Below are 18,080 nucleotides of genomic sequence, written 5' to 3'. Positions count from 1 at the left end.
TATAATAAGTGTATGTATTAAGTGTGATGATATGTCTTTACGTTTATTGTGAAATTTATGTGTATGACTATGCGTTAGATTTTCCTTGCTGGGCATTAGGCTCATTCCTTTTTGTTTTATGTGCAGGAAAATAGCTTTAGAGGCGGTAAGATTCGTGACGCTTAGAGGATGTGTATCGATGATGAATGGAGTCAAGGGGCCGAGCGTTATTCGATTCGAGGATGTAGTCTTATTTTATTCTGTATGGTTTTACATGTATTTTCCGCATTTTCTATGTAACTCTTTTCACTTTAAGTTATTTTTGTTTTAAAGACAATGCGTACCCATATCCTACTTATTTTTATGAAAGTAACCTTTGTTTCTACAAGTTTATAATAAATTATGGTATTCTCGCAAATGTATGTTTTAGTAAGAAATTTGTATGTATAATTCGATAATGGTCCAAGAGTCTAGATTAGTGGGTCATTACAATCGCCTCCTCCATCTGTGTCAACGGCGCCTCCATCTGTTCCAGCACCTGCCGCATCTGTTGGGAAAACTTGCAAATCCAAAGCACGCAAGAAGGTGTTCTCCCTCTCTAATGAACACCCCATGGTGTTTCCAGATATCACATCTGATATTGTCGATGTTGCACCACCATCTGAAGTGGTGGTGCCCTCTTGAGCCAAGAACCTATCTCCTCTTCCGATTGAATCGTCTCTGAAGGCTAGGGCAAAATCAAAATCTGTTTCATCTTCTTCCAAAGCTGTTGCTGCTGGGTTACTCAAGCTACCCTTGAAGCCAAGCCAATCCAAAAAAAAATATGTGGCTCCAAAGAGAAAATTGGGGTTGGAATCGTCTTCTTCCCCCTTGACTGCTGCCAAGAAAAGATTGAAGGCTCATCCCCCTTCTCCGTCTTCCTCCGAATCTAACTTTGAGGAAGGAAAATCTAAGTCTAAAGCAACCTGTGATACCACCTTATCTGATGACACTGTTCCTGACAATGCAGAATTAGAGGCTGAGTCTGATGAACTAGAACAAGAAGACATTGTCCCCTTTGAACAAGAATCCAAATCTGACACAGAGCCTGTTACATCTCCCTTGTCCTCCAAGGCTAAAGGCAAGAGACCTATTTCTGATTCTACACCCTCTCCAAAACGTTCAGGTGTAAATTTCAAACCTTATTCTTCAACTTTTTGTTATAATGATAATGCTCGTGATATGGTTCTCTATGCTCAAAGGAAATTTATCATTGAGAGAAATTATGTCTTGAGTGATCATCAGCCTTATGGTGTGCTAACAATGCTTCAAGATCGAAAATGGACAGGTTCTTTGGTTAAATTTACTGGTTTTGTGGATAGAATAGTCAAGGAATTCTATGCCAATCTTACTAACGAAATTATTGAACCTAAATCTCCTCTGTATTGTAAAGTGTTTATTAAGGGCCATTGGTTCTCTTTTTCTCCTCAAGACATTGCCCATGCTTTGCATCTTCCTCTTAATGTCGAGGATGATGATGATCTTACCACTCTTGACAAGGATACGGTTATCACTTAATTAGTAGGGCAAAAAATGGTATGGCCATCTAATACAGTCATCTCGGTCTCTAATCTCACTTGCACTTATGATGTCCTCCATAAGTTTGCTACAACGAATTGAAAACCAACTTCTCACACCAAAACTATCTCATTTGACATGGCCTCGTTTTTGTACAAGGTGGGGACCGGTATTGGTATAAACTTGGCTATGGTCATCCATGATCAAATCATTGGATTTCGAAAAGGTAATAGGAAAAACTTGAATCTTCCTTTTCCTCAAGTTATTTATAAAGTGTTGAGTATGCAGAAAAAAGATCTCCAACATGATCAAGAAGACTTGGTGGCTCCCATTACTGCTGCTTCCTACAAGGCCTCTACTCCTCCTACTGAAGTCACTGATGCTCCATCAACCAAGACAGTCAAGCCCCAATCTCTGAAGTTTGCCTCGGATGACATTCCTCATGCATCCTCCTCTGTTGCCACACATTCAGGACTTGTTACTACTGAAATAGCTATTGTTCGAGCCTCTATTGATTCTTTGGCTGCTCGAGTGCTGTCGATTGAAGGACTGCAACGTTCTATGTTGGATGTTGTTCAAACTCTGTCCAAGGATCCAGTCGTTTAGTTTTTCTTATTTTTATGTCTATTGTCCTAAGAACATTGATACTCTATTTTGTTTTTGTTTTATGGTTCTTTGGCTTCTTTGAAAGACACAAAGGGGGTGTCATGACCCAACTACTCTAGACTTTTGGACCATTAACGAAAAATATACATAAACACTAATTCTTAATAACACTTAAAAGTGACAAGATCATAACTTTATTAAAACTTAAAAATAACAAAAGTCAAACTTATATAAAATTGAAGTTAGGATATGGGATCCCATTGTTTTAAAATCAAAACAAGACATAATGATAATTAAAAAGAGATTACATAACAAAATGTGGAAAGATACATATAAAAACCATAAGAAAACAAAAACTACATCCTCGAAACCGAAACTCTCGACTCCTTGAATCCATTCTGCCTCAATACACATTCTCCAAGCTTCCAAGAATCTTTCCCGCCACTAAGACTATTTTCCTGCACATATAAACAAAAAGGAGTAAGCCTAATGCCCATCAAGGAAAATCTAACATATAACCATACACATAAAATTCATAAGGTAACATAAAACATACTATAACACTTATGTCACATATATACTATAATGGCCATTATTACTTGGGGTCCCATAAACTAAACAAGTCATATGCCCAATAGGTTAATGGGGTCTTGCTAGCTAAGCAAGTCATATGCCCATAATCTAATTAAGGCTTGTTAGTCATATAGGTCATATGCCCAAGTCTACAATCATACTTAACATAACATATTTCATAACATAAAATCATAAGATAACATATAAAAGCATATAACATATAAATTCTATCATATTTTCCTTACCAAAATACCGGGATATGAGGATAGAGTTGGGACTTTGGAACACTCCTAAAAACCATTTATAACAGGGTGAGTAAATTGATGAAAAGGGATGAAAAGAATGGAAGGACTATACCATTGAGAATATACTTACGAAAAACTTATGTGCAAGTTCTTAGATTTCCTAACCAAAATAAAGAATAAGGTTAGAAGGCTGAGTAGAAGACTACGAGAACTTAAATAAAATAATATCAATTAAACTAGAGTGTGGAAATACCTTGAAGACTTATAAGACCAATCTAAACCTTGAACTGAAATGCTATAAAACCTTACTTCCCAAGTGTTTGATAAGCTTATGATGATCCAGCTTATAATTCCCAACCCAAGTGTTTACATTCTCACACTCACTTAGCAACTTGCAACCTCTGAACTTAGAGTAATAGATGAATAAATGGCTGGGTACTAGGTCCTATTTATAGAGTTTAGGAATGAAAAGATCTCATTTAACTTGAATAAAAATAATGGCTTTTTAAGTGAAAATAATTTGAATTATCGTTCAGCAGAGGCTGAAGACTCATTCAGAAAGGTGCTGGACTTATCAAGAGGTTGAAGGTTTGAATGGAAAACGATTTTGAAAACTTTCAAAATGTGCTGAGAGGGGCGATATATCGCCCCCTATAGGCGATATATCGCCTGGGCCAGTATGCCCGAGGCAATCGTGCAACGTTTCGTGTTTTTCGTATCTTCGTGCTGCGATATATCGCCCCCTATAGCTGCGATATATCGGCATACGCTGATTATTTAAACACGAAATTACACATTTTTAGCTTAATTTGAATTGAGTAAAGAGCCTTGACTAAGCCCTTTTACGTTTTCAAAGCTGATGACTGACCTTAGAGCATTCAAATTTTACCCTTAATAAATTTAATCCTCAAAATACTTAATCATTAATAACCCATACATAACATGTGCTATTGTCTAATTGGTTCTTATCTAAACCTTATAATATAATAAATATTACCCTCAATATCAGTCATATTAATCAAACCTTAGGTTAAAATTAATATTCTTAAACTATAGGTTAAACTTAGAAAATCTACAACTACTACTATGAGTGTCCAAATAAATCCCGGTCTGAACCAAAAATCCACAGTTATAACAATAATACTACTATTTCTATTATACTACTATCTAACTTAGCTAAGTAAAGTTCTTGGACTCTACAGGGGGAGAGTAGATACTTCCAAAAACTTGCCTTGTTTGTTGTTTTTGTTTAACTCTGGACCTTCTTATTTTGAGGGGGAGTTAAGTCTCGTTTCTTTATATGTTTGTTATAAGTTAATGCATGTTTGTAGTGGGAGTTTTTTCTCTTTACTTGTAACTAACATTTGTGTTGTAGGTTTTTTGAATTGATTTTGTCTATCAAATTGCCAAAGGGGGAGATTGTAAAATCCTTTATTGGCATATTTGATACAATTGACAAAATTAATTATGGAATGCATTTTTCGAAATATATTGTATTGTATTTTCGAAATGGGTAGTTTCCTGTTTTGTTGAGAAATGTTTTCTAAAATCAAATTATTCTATATATCTTAATAGAATAAATATATAATTTCCTATAAAAGATTATCTTGTCTTAACTCTTGTATATATGGAAATTATTGGTATTTATTTCTTGATCTGATTTGGTTGTTCAGAAACCGTGTATAGCTTGCAGAGATAATGTATATATTGTTTCCTTATTTATTTAAAGAAACTGGGTTTAAACACTGTCCAGGTTCAATGAATCTGTTTGAACGGATTTCCAGTCTGTTTGAACAGATTTTGACTTTGCTGTTTGGGAAGATTTTCCATTTATTGGCTTATTGGTTTCTGATTTGTTTTCCACGACCTAAAGGGATTCTAAAGGGTATATAATCATCCTTAGGTCGTTGGTTTTTGATCAACTCTCTTGGTGTATTATTTTCCAAATATTTTTCAAGTTTTTAGAGAGACTTTTTATTATGTGAAGAACTCGAGTCCAGCTGGTTCTTAGTGGTTTATTATAGTGTACATCTGTATTATTTTCTTTGTGTTAATAGTGCAGGTTGAACACACTTGGACATTGTTCATCAAGCTTCGGGAGAAGTCTTGTTCGTGAGTCACTTTTCGGGAGGAAAAGTGCAAGTGTTATGATTTGAAGGGAGTTCAAGATCTTAGCACTTCAGAAATTTTATTAGGAGTTTAGATTACAACAGTTGCGAAAAATTCAAGAGGGAGTCTTTATCTGTATGAGTCAATTTGGTTTTGTAATCGTTTAGATATTCTTCTAATAAATTTCATTCTCTGGGCGTGGCCCCGTGGACTAGTAGCAATCTGCAAAGATTGCTGATACCACGTATAATTTCGTGTGTTCTTTACCTTATGTTCGTTTTTATCTTCTGGTGATAAACTGTTTAAGCATATCTGGTTTATGTTCAAACATTCTCTATGTCTGTTTAAACATTTCTGTAACAGTTCAACTATTAATTATTTAATTTGAATAATTAAGTTGGTAATCATAAAAAATGGAATTTCAGACTTGATCACTCTGTCAAATCTCTCTCTACTCTCTTTCTCTCTAGCTCCAAGAATCTCAATGTCTCTCCTGGCCACGTTCTTGCGCCAGATTTTATTCTTTGTGCTCTCAGTTGTGATCAACTTCTCAAAGACCTGTGCATAGGTAGTCACTCCTGGCATAGTAGTGATACGAACATCCCGGGCTATCATAGGTTGTAGCCCTTGGAGAAGCCTCTACCTTCTGGTCCCATCAGTGGGCACCAGTTCCCCTGCAAACTTTGCCAATCTATCAAACTTCAAGGAATTTTCAGTCACTGATGTGTTGCTCTGAAGTAACATGCTGAACTCTTCAGCTTTTGCAGCCCTGATGGCATCATTATAATACTTTTCATTAAACAGAGTTCGAAACTCTTCCCAATCCAGGCTATTAACATTCCTAGTTTGGGATATCACATCCCACCAGAATGGAGCATCCTCCCAAAAACATGTATGTGGCACAGGCCACCCTTTCATTACCAACCACCCTCATAAAGTCTAGGATGGTGGTAACCATAGTCATCCACCATTCGGTCTTAGTCGGATCTGCACTACCCTCAACAACTGGAGGGTGTTGTTTCCTGAACCTTTCATAAAGAGGTTCCCATCTGTTCCCAGTCTCTAGCGGCTGCTCAACTGTTGGTACTATCACAGGTGGTTCCTCTGGCAAAATGTTCCCTATAGGAACCTGTTGTTGTCTCAGGAGGCAGATTTCTTCTTCCTGCCTCAATACCCTGGCTTGCAAATCAACAAGCACTTGCTGCCAGTTATAAGGTGGTGGAGGGATCTGAACCTAATTGTCATGATTCTAACCATGTCTGTCATTCTGGCCCTGATCTTCTTGGCCAGCTGATGATTCAATCTGCCTTGGAAGCCTACTTCCAATCTTATACCTTGCTGCAATAATCAATTAAGCCAGGGTAAGTTTGTATAGGTTTGATGGGACTAACTTTGTTCATTGGCAAGACAAGATTAGATTCTTGCTCACTACTCTGAAATTTTTCTACATCTTGGACAAAGACCTAAAAGCCTTGGGAGAGCCCAAGGAAGATGATACTCAAGGAGTTATCAAAGAAAGAAAGAAGCACGAAGAAGATGAATTGATAAATAGGGTTCACATCCTCAATTGTAAGGCCTTAGTTTCTCATAATATTACCAAGAATACAGCATTGAATCATAAACATAATTCTTGCTCTTTTATTTAAGAAAATACTATAAAGCAAAGGGATCCCATGTTTTTACAAAATAGATAAGTTCTTTAACAAAATTAACTAAGCAACATTTGAATTAAAAGAAATATAAATAATTAAAAGAAAATCCTTTTACAATAAAATCATAGGCCCTTGATCATTCGAACGACTACATGGTCCTCGCGAATACATTACTAAGCTATTTATGTCCCACTCGCTACCGGCCATTCTACCCTCAATTATTTGCACAATAATATCATAAAGAGTGAGCTTCTAAGCCCAGTTAGGAAAATGCATACGAGCAATCATATAGTCATAACAAGTCGTATCATAAGTTCATACAAGGTTTCAAACAACACCAATTCATACAAATTATATAAGATCATAATACATACTCGGCCATAAACAAACTGTAACGCCCTGGATAGCCGAGACCGCTACACTACGTGTTTATAAAGATTTAGAACTTGCTAATCAAGTCATTTAATTAAAACGTGAAACTGAAACCACTAATGAACTAGGGTTAAAAGATTTTGGTCTTAAACGTGTACATTCTATATAACAAAACATTATATATATATGGGATCCCAAAAAGGAACAGTATCCGAAAGTCAATTTACAAAACTTCCAAAGTTTGAACAACCATCAGCCATTCTAAGGCAAAACAATCATTTTCGGTTCCCCTATTCATGTCTGCCCCTCAACCGTGGCGGCTGAGCAGCTGGTCATGTACATTCATCCCACAAAGCTCTCCAAGCCAAGGCTGATCAAGCTTGCCCTTGCCTTTACCTGCACCAAGTAGCACCCGTGAGCCAAGGCCCAACAAGAAAACATAGTATGCATCACAACAACAATAGCAGATGAATAATTCTTTAAGCATGATCAAACACTTAACACTCTCAGTAATCACATAACACATTTTCAGAATCAAAGATGCAGCTAGCATAAATACCAACCAAGTTACATGATAATCAGGGCCGACAACTTAGGCCACACCCTCTGTTTACCCCACTGACTCCGACCTGCTTAAACCAAGCTCAGTGCATAGTAAGCTATCCACAGCTACTAGTGGCCGAGCCGCGCCCTGTGCGCTAGTTTAACCTTGGCACTCTTAGGTCGTTGGTTTATTGTTTACATGGAATAGTACCACTCTTTCAAAGCATACATATAAGGGAACCCTTAGTCCCATTACAAACGCACAACTGGGTGTAGTTTTCTTATCTCTAGTTCTCAGGTGTACTGATTACAAGTGATGCCTCCTGAGCACGATCCGATTCCCAAGCCCTATCTTAGCACCTAGTCACAATCAAGATAATGGATTCCATTAATACTCAAACAAAGGTTCCCAGATAAAGTTCTAGCTTCCAGGACATCGAATTCCACCAAACATGGTTGTGGGATCGATCCCGAGCACCCTAGGTTAGGTTCCCGCACTTAAAACCTCCATTTAGCCAAATTTTCCCTTTTAAACCGCGACCCTAGGAACTGGCGCCGGGGCTTGCCCCCAAAAACGGAGGCTAAGCCTCTCTGACACCCATTTGAGTCGCGACCCTGCCTTGTGGCACCGCGACGCTCCCCTTCGACAGAGCCTCCCTGGCTCCTTTGCTTCGTAGGGCCGCAGCACTCTAGAATAGAGCCGCAGCCCAATCCTTCATGCCCATAAAATCCACCATTTCTAACATCCTAACCTTAATCAAAACCATCCCAAAGCACCCTAAATCGAAAACCCATAATCGCAAGACTTTTAACATGATTATAACAACATCACCCAACAGAAATCCAACTTAAAAACCCATTAAAATCTCATTTTGATTTTTGAAACCCAGCAGCTCAAAACACAAAAACCAGTAATGCAAACTCAAATTTTAACCTCTAAATTACGAATTGAAGTTTACCTTCTTTGATGAACCACCTTCTTAACAACTTCTAAGCCAAAACCCAAACTTCTCAGTTCCAATTCAGTCCTTAAATATTCAAACCATAAACACCCTTAATATTCAGCCAAAACTCAGAATTCTAACACCCAAAAACAAAACTCAATTCTTACCTTGGCCTTGGTTGAGTGCTCCTTGGTTAGAGCTGAGCTAATTCCTCAAACTTCAGCTCAAATCAGAAGATTTCCAGCTGAATTCACCTTAGTTTTCTATAGCTTTCTTGAGAGAGAAGAGAGAAGAGGAGAAGAACTATTAAAGGGTCGGTTTATCACTTTTGTTCCACTGGTTTCTGTTTTGTTAAGTCTAACCTTGGTTAATTAAATCAATCCCGAGGCTCGTGGTGCCGGAAACGTCCCCGTGGGCAAAACGGTAAATTTCCCCAAAATTCCCGCCTAGGCTTCCTAACCTTAAATATATCTCCATATATTTATATCCATAACCAGATAACCCAAATAATCATCTAATACCAAAATTACCCCTTGACTTACCCCAAGTCAAATATTAAGCCCCGTTGTGACTTCCCGCCAGCTAGCTCCTTAGGATCGCCTCAAGTCGCACGCTGCAGATTTACCCACAAAATAATGTGGTTCTCACAAATATAGCATTAACATTCCTATAATCATACAAGCATGCTTATCATGTAATCATGCATTAAATCAATAAATTCACACATAAACCAATTACGCCCTTACGGCACACTAATCAAGGCCCTTAAGTCATATTAGCGATTTTGGGTCGTTACAACTATCCCCTCCTACTGAGAGTTTCGTCCTCAAAATTTACCTGAATAGTTTGAGATTTTGATCCCGCATCGCTGTCTCTAACTCCCATGTCGCTTCCTCGACCTTGCTATTTCTCCACAAAACTTTAACTAACAGAATCGTCTTATTCCGTAGAACTTTGTCTTTTCGATCCAAAATCTGAACTGGTCGCTCTTCATAGGACAATTCTGTTTGCAACTCTAAGTCCTCATACTTCAGCAGATGTGTCGTATCTGAAACATACTTCCATATCATGGTGACATGGAACACATCATGAACTCCAGACATCGATGGTGGCAAGGCCAATCTGTAAGCCACCTGTCCAATCCTCTCAAGAATCTCAAAAGATCCAACAAACCGAGGGCTCAGCTTTCCTTTTACTCCAAATCTCCTCACCCCTCTCAGTGGTGACACTCGAAGAAACACATGATCCCCAACCTGGAACTCTACGTTCCTACGCTTGGGGTCAGCGTAGCTTTTCTGTCTACTCTGTGAAGCAAGCATTCTAGCTCGAATCTTCTCAATAGCCTCATTGGTCTTCTGAACCATGTCTGGCCCCAAATACTTTCTCTCACCTATCTCATCCCAATGAATGGGTGACCTGCACTTCCTTCCGTATAACATCTCGTAAGGAGCCACTCCAATCGTGGACTGATAACTGCTGTTATACGAGAATTCAATCAACGGAAGATACTTACTCCAAGATCCCTAGAAATCAAACACACACGCTCTAAGCATATCTTCCAATACCTGAATCTTCCTCTCAAACTGTCCATTAGTCAGAGGATGAAAAGCCATGCTAAACTTCAACAGGGTCCCCATAGCTCTCTTCAGAGCTCACCAAAACTTGGAGGTGAAGATAGGGTCTCGATCAGATACTATAGACTTTGGAAGCCCATGGAGACGAACTATTTCCCTCACATACAATTATGCATACAGTTCCATTGTATAGGTCGACTTCATTGGTAGAAAATGAGCTGACTTGGTGTATCTGTCTACTATTACCCACACCGAGTCACAAAGTCCCACCGTCCTGGGTAGTCCTCCCACAAAATCCATCGTGATGTCCTCCCACTTCCACTCTGGGATACCCAAAGGCTGAAGCAATCCCGCTGGTTACTGATGCTAAGCCTTTACCTGCTAACATGTCAAACATATAGCCACATACTCCACCACATCCTTCTTCATCCCGGGCCACCAATATAATGTCCATAGATCTTGATATATCTTCGTGGTACCCGGATGAAGCGAGTATGGCGTAGTGTGAGACTCATCCAGTATCTGTCGTCTGATCCCCTAATCTGCCGGAACACAAATTTGTCCCTGATATCGAAGCATACCAGTCTCAGAAACAGAATAATCTTTAGCTATCCCCACCAAGATATGTTGTCTAACTTCCTGCAACTGCGCATCCACCAATTGTCCCTCCTTAATCCTCTCTAGCAGGGTCGACTGCAAGGTAATATTAGCTAACTGGCCCACCACCAATTCTATCTTTGCCCTGGCCATCTCATTAACTAACTTTCTTGAGATCTGGGTGGAACTGTACAACTGTCCTGGGCCCCTCCTACTGAATGCATCCGCCACCACATTGGCCTTCCCTGGGTGGTAAAGGATATCGCAGTTGTAGTCCTTAACCAGCTCCAACCAATGCCTCTGTCTCATGTTCAGATCCTTCTGAGTGAAGAAGTATTTCAAACTCTTATGGTCAGTGTATATCTCGCACTTCTCCCCATAAAAATAATGCTGCCAAACCTTCAGTGTGAATACCACTGCTGCTAGTTCCAAATCATGAGTAGGATACCGTTGTTCATACTCCTTCAGCTGCCGCGATGCATAGGCTATAACTTCCTCATTCTGTATCAGCACGCAGCCTAAACCCATCCTCGATGCATCACAGTAAACCACAAATTTTCCTTCCTCAGAAGGAAGACTCAGCACAGGTGCAGAAATAAGCCGTCGCTTCAACTCTTAGAAACTATTCTCACACTTCTCTGACCAAACAAACTTCTGATTCTTTCTAGTCAATTCTGTCATTGGTGAAGAAATCTTTGAAAATCCCTCCACAAACCGCCTGTAATAACCTGCCAACCCAAGGAAACTCCGCACCTCCGAGGCTTTCCTTGGCCTCGGCCAATCTCTCATCGCTTCCACCTTGGACGGATCCACCTTAATCCCTTCTGCGCCAACTATATGTCCAAGAAAAGGCACCACTGGGGTAACCAAAACTCACACTTCTTAAAGTTGGCCTATAACTGATGCTCTTAAGGGAAACCGGGCCTAGTGGACATCACTTAGGTTTGACATATAATAATGAACACTTACAAGGTCCAGCCACACTTATCTCCTTGTGCTTGAAATGTTAGGATCATACAAAACTCTTAAATGTCATATCTAAAACTAACTCATTTTTCTTACCTTGGGTGTGGAATAAGATAAGAAAAAGAGATCGCCTTTGCTAATATATCTCGCCCACAACCTTATATATAACATAAAAGATTAGGATTAGAGACTACAATAAAAACTAAACTTCCAAAAATTATAAACCTCATAAAAGTCATACCTTTACCCTAGAACAAAAGTTCAATACTAAAAAATTCTCGAGCTGTCACAATAATGCCTATCTCCAACAACAATACTAAGAGCATTGATACTTTGGTAATTTTGGCTAATAGTGGTTTGATATGCTTGTGTATTTCAGCTATATTGAGGATTATAATGGCTATAGAGTTTGATGCTTTATAGAGAAAATAGAAGAAAAAGAATTCCCAAGCACTATAAAGGCAATAGTGGCTCGGCTAGATGGTGTCTTTAAGGAGCAAAAAGATGAGAACTTTGGGATACGTATACTTCAAAAATTTGAGAGGTTTGAAGGCTTGGTTGAGTGTGAAAAAGGGTGATGGGAATAACTATATTTATAGGCTCCAAACCCAACTCCCTTTCTTAATCCTCTCCACCTCCATTCAACAAATTTTCAAATTTAAAACTCTCCCTCCACTAGGTAGTTTCAGCCAGCCCTAGAGTTTACCTATTCCATGTGCTAAAAAATACTCACTTGGTGCCACACATACTCACTTGTAACCTTAAGTAGTCAAAGTCCTTATTAGTTTTCCAAAAGAGGCTCCCACTCCTATACCTATACACTTTCAAATTCAAATGTTTCAACAAGTTTCAACCTATCATCAACTTATTCACTTAGTTTCCTTTTAGCAAGCTTAGAGTGACACCTAGTTCTAAAGTTCAAAATGAGTCCAATCATTGCCTATTTCTATACCCTTCACGCCGCCTAGTTCATTTCAACCAGGTAAGACTTGGTTCTTCAATAAAAGCTTTATTACTTATTTATATCATTCATGAAAAATTACACCTATTAAATCTATAGGTAATTTTGGCTACCATAGTGTATTTCAAATTTTGTGACTTATTTTAATGCCACATGCACACAACTTAAGTCTCTAAGTACACATGTGTACATGTTTTTGAAAAAATTTAAAACTATACTCTAACTTAATCATATGCTAAAATCATTATAAATACTAGCCATAATTAATGATAATTATCCAAATTATAATTATTTCCTAAGTCATAGAAATCATAACTTAAAATAAATAATCTTAAAGAAATCTTTTTAAATTCCACCACTCAAGTTATAACTATAAACTAATAAAACTAACCTAAGATAATAATTAAGGAGTTTATAAGAAAATAATAACCTTGGTTATTACAATCTTCCCCCCTTAAAGAAATTTTGTCCTCAAAATTTTACTTACCGAATACCTCATGATATCGTTCCCTCATATCTTCCTCCAACTCCCATGTTGCCTCTCTTTCAGTGCTATGGCTCCACATGATTTTAATTATAGGGATACTTTTGGACCTTAACTCCTTAGTTCCCTGTTTTAGAACACGTACTGGTCGTTCTTCATAACTAAAATCTTGCTTCAACTCTAGAGCCTCGTAATTGAGCACATGGGATGGATCTGATACATACTTCCTCAACATAGATATATGGAAAATATTATGTGTTTCAAGTAACGATGGCGGTAAGACCAACCAATATGCTACTTGTCTCACTTTGTCCAATATCTCAAAAGGACCTATAAACCATGGGCTTAACTTCCCTTTCTTTCTGAAACACATAATCTCCTACATCGAAGATACTTTGAGAAAGACTTGATTGCCTACTGAATACGCAAGGTCCCACCTCTTAGCGCCAGAGTAGCTCTTCTAGCAAATTTGAGAAGCAATCATTCTTTGTCTTATCTTTTCTACCGCTTATATTGCTTCTCTTACAGCCATAGGTCCTACGTATCACCTTTCATCAACCTCATCCTAATGAAGTGGTGATCGACACTTCCTTCCATAAGCATTTCATAAGGTGACGTTCTTATCGTAGCTTGATAGTTGTTGTTGTAAGAGAACTCTATGAGTATTAGATACTTGCTCCATGATCCTGAGAAGTCTAAAGCACACACCCTCAGCATATCTTCTAATATTTGGATGGTGCGTTCTGACTGACCATCGGTTTGAGGGTGAAATGTTGTACTTAACTTTAACTTAGTGTCGAAACCACGCTGTAGACTTTCCTAGAACTTTGAGGTAAAAACCTATCCTCTATCAAAGACTATCGTTTTTGGAACTCCATGTAATCTCACTATCTCTGCCACATAAAGCTCTGCATATTGCTCCACGTTGTAAACTGCTCTTATTGACAAGAAGTGAGCGGATTTTGTAAGTATATCTATTATCACCCAGACGAAGCCATTGGCTTGGTAGTCCTTAGTAACCCCGTCACCAAGTCCATGGCTATATATTCACATTTCCATTCGTGAATCTATAATGGTTGTAATGTTCCAGCGGGTCTCTGATGTTCGGCTTTAACATGTTGACACGTAAGGCTCTTAGCTACAAATTCTTATATGTCTTTCTTCATTCCTGGCCACCAATACATTCATTTGACATCGTTGTACATCTTGTTGTGCGGAGTAGTGTACGCTTCTTTCATAATACTATTTCTTAATTTTCCCTTGTCTGGCAGACACACTCGGTTTCTATATTGTAGCATGCCTTCCTTTGTCATAGAAAAATCTGCATTTTCATAACTCTATAGTAATGCCATCTCTTAAGAAGAAACTCTTCTTCTTGTTGTTTCTCCTTAATCTCTTCCATAAGTGTCGACTTAATCGTGAGGTCAGCTAGTCATCCAGTTATTAACTATATTTAAGACTTCTTTATATCATTTTGTAAGGGTTGTGCTATCCCCTTAAGGGTCGTTTGGTATGCATGAATCTAGACACGAGAATGAGAATCTGAACTGTAGTGCACCAAAATTTTTTTTTAGATTATTTAAATTTTGTGCTTTATTTGATTTAAATGTTAAGTGTGATGAATTGTTTTATTTAAGTGTTGTTATTTTATTTAATTGTTTATTTGTTTTATTTGATTGTTTGTTATTTTATTTAATTGTTAGAAATGTTTTGGTTAATTAATTTAACAAGTGAATAATTGTGTAACATGTTATTTTACTATTAGTGTTACATTTTATTTAAGTGTGACAAATGAGGTATTTATGTGAGCTATGGTGGAATGCACTAAGGTGCATGATAGATAGTGATGCACCCTAGTAATTTAGTGTGTGCTAGTGCATGGTAGCATGGTGCACATGTGTAGATTTTCTACACATTTTAGGTTTCCTTATTTTAGATTTAATTGAGTAATTTATTTATAAAAAAAAGAAGAAAAGAAAAGGGAAATGAGGAGTGGGCGTGTGACCTAGTGGGAATGGAATATTTCCTTAAAATGGTAAAAAAAAAATCAAGACTTAAAGACCATGATCATTTGGGGATAGGCATGATCATATCTTATCCCTTTGTATCTTTTTGAAATAAAGAAAAATCAAGGAAAATAAAAGAGAAATGGAAACTTACCTTAATATTGTTTGGGGAGACTTTATGAGAGGATTTGTGATAAAGGGGCTAAGAAAGGAGAGAAGAGCCATTGCTCTTGTGTGTGTGTGTGGCTGCCGTGACCTAGAGAGAGAGAGAGAGAGAGTGGCGTGTAGAGAGAGAGAGAGAGAGAGAGAGAGAGAGAGAGGAAGAAAGAAAGAAAGGAAGAAGGAAGAAGAAAGTGAAGAGGAACCCCCCTAGAGTATGTCTTCTTGTTTTCTCTTTGTTTAATCTCTTTATTTGATAATATGATATTGATTTGTGTTATGTTTTGTGTGTGTTTGGATTCTTCCTTCTCTTCATGGTGGCTTTCCCATAAAAACCCTAGGCTTGAACAAGGGTGTGGAGTTTGTGGTATTGATCTTTTGTGTTCTTGATTCTACAATCAAGAGAGGTAATGGTCTTTTCCTTAGCCTTATATTGTTTTTGGTGGGTTGTATATGAGGTTTTGCTAATGGTGCTAATGGTTGATTTTGGGTAGGATTGATGTATAGGATTTGGATTTTTGTGAGGGCATGATTTGTGTTTAAGGGTTGTGATGTTGATTTTGCTATGCATAAAAAAATTGTTATAATCTATGAACACTTGTAAGGTGATTTCGGCCTAGGTACACCCAAGGGTGTTCTTGATATGTTGTGTGATTTTACAATATATATTTGATCCATGTTTTAGGATCTATGATATATGGGTAAGAGAATAAGTGGTAATCTTGATATTTTGATCATGAAATCTTGTTAGATGCATGGTATATTTTGAATGATTAAATTATAAGATGCATGAAAATGATGATAGAAATATGCTAGGTTAATATAAGGCATATGTGAATATGGTGCTTATAAATTTACTATATGCTATTTTTATTGTTAATGTTTTGTTGGTTTTCATAGAATTGCAACAAATGATTTTAAAAGGATTCATGTGATTATGTTAGTGGAATCATGCATATTATAAGAGCATAATGAGATTATAGGCATGAATGATTTTATGTAATTTTGAGACAAAAGTTGAGTTTTACAAAGAATTAAGCTTGCTGTTTTTTTTTCAAATAATTGGGTAAAAGTTGATAAAAAGATGAGTTGCATGCATAAATAATGTTCTTGATGAATATGTTAATTTTTATGAAATTAAAAGAGGATTTTAAGTCTCATGTTATGATATTTTACCCAATTAATTTCCTACAGAATTTTTATTGAATTTTGAGAAAAAATGAGTTTATAAAATTGAATATGGTGATTTTAATGATAAAAAAATGGTTGCTGGAATTTTGTAATAAAATGTGAAGAAAGTTTCACTAAAAATGAATTTGATTAATTTTTGGAATAAATTATTTTTTCTAAGTTATGGTAATATTGAAAAATGATATTTTAATGGTATGAAATGCATATTTTGATAAATAATGATTTTTCTTTATTTTGATTGAGAAAAATATTTAAACTCTATTTATTTGTGATTTTGAATAAAATAAATAGTGGCTGAAAGTTGTTTTAAAAAAAGTTAACAATTGTTATTAAATTGTCACATATGGGTTTTTACTACTTAAAAACTAAGTCTTAAATAAATTAAATCAAAATGTATTTTTCCACACTTAAAATATATTTTTCACATCATTTTTGTAACACAATAATAAAATATATTTTTCTAAAGAAACATGTTAAAATAGGTATTTTAATTAAATCCAAGCTTGTTGGTTAATTCTTGGTAAATTAATATTTATTTAATGAAAATGTCACATATTTTATTTTGAGCTAAAATAAAATAAAGTTTTTGAGGAATTTAATCAACTTAGAAATTTTTAAGAAAAATAAAGCATGTAATATGGCTATTGATTTTCAAACAATAGAAGCAAGAAATGTAGAATTATCGTTTTTGAAAACGTCTTTATTACGCAACGTTCACACGTATGCATGTTACATGCAAATCAACTTTTACGTCCAAAATCATGATTATTATTCAAATATGTAATTTTTATAAAGCAATCATGTTAGCAAAATGGGTAGAACAAGCATTATTCTTTTTGGTGATAATTGCATGTTTTAGTGTAACTGTTATCATGAGTGCATGGCCCATGCACACATGAGTTGTATGGAAGGGCAAAATAGTAATTTTATGAACCTAAGAAACGTTATTTTGATTATGATATAGGCTCGTTGAAAAGATTGTGAAATTCTTAGCTTGGACCTGAGGTAAGGAAGTTAGATAGATTTTATGATTTTATGCTATGAATGGTAAGACTGTTATATGAATGAACTGTTATGAAATTATGAATGCCTTAATGTGATGATCTGTTGAATGTGATATGTGTATGGATGTTAGATACATCAAACAGAATGTGATGTTAGATACATCAAACAGATTTCGATGTCAGATACATCGAACGAGTTACTAAGGACATTGAGACGTGACTCCTAGGGCGGACGCGCCGAGGTTATTCAAGGACCAGTGATCTCCTGTTTACCTCATAGGGTGACATGGACAACTAGCGTTCCATGCTCATCATGTATGCTGTATGTTTGTGATATGATGATATGTCACTTTTATGTTGTGATATGATGATATGTCACTTTTATGTTATGATATGATGATATGTCACATTTATGTTATGATATGTTGATATGTCACTTTTATGTTATGATATGATGATATGTCACATTTATGTTATGATACGTTGATATGTCACATTTATGTTATGATATGATGAAATGTTACGATTATGTTATGATAGACCATGATGTGTTAGGTG

The 18,080-nt window shown here is 36.7% G+C and overlaps 1 long non-coding RNA gene across 1 annotated transcript; it reads left to right on the top strand.

Moving 5' to 3' along the window:
• Positions 1-15,071: 15,071 nt before the first annotated feature.
• LOC133802381 (uncharacterized) lies at positions 15,072-17,830 on the top strand. The gene is made up of 3 exons (XR_009877282.1): positions 15,072-15,542; positions 15,669-15,734; positions 17,483-17,830. It is a non-coding gene; the product is annotated as an uncharacterized LOC133802381 (long non-coding RNA).
• Positions 17,831-18,080: the final 250 nt, after the last annotated feature.

Source organism: Humulus lupulus, chromosome 9, assembly GCF_963169125.1.
Source record: "Humulus lupulus chromosome 9, drHumLupu1.1, whole genome shotgun sequence".
Lineage (NCBI taxonomy): Eukaryota > Viridiplantae > Streptophyta > Magnoliopsida > Rosales > Cannabaceae > Humulus > Humulus lupulus.
The sequence above is the reverse complement of the archived record's forward strand: the minus strand, read 5'-3'. Positions and strand labels throughout refer to the sequence as shown.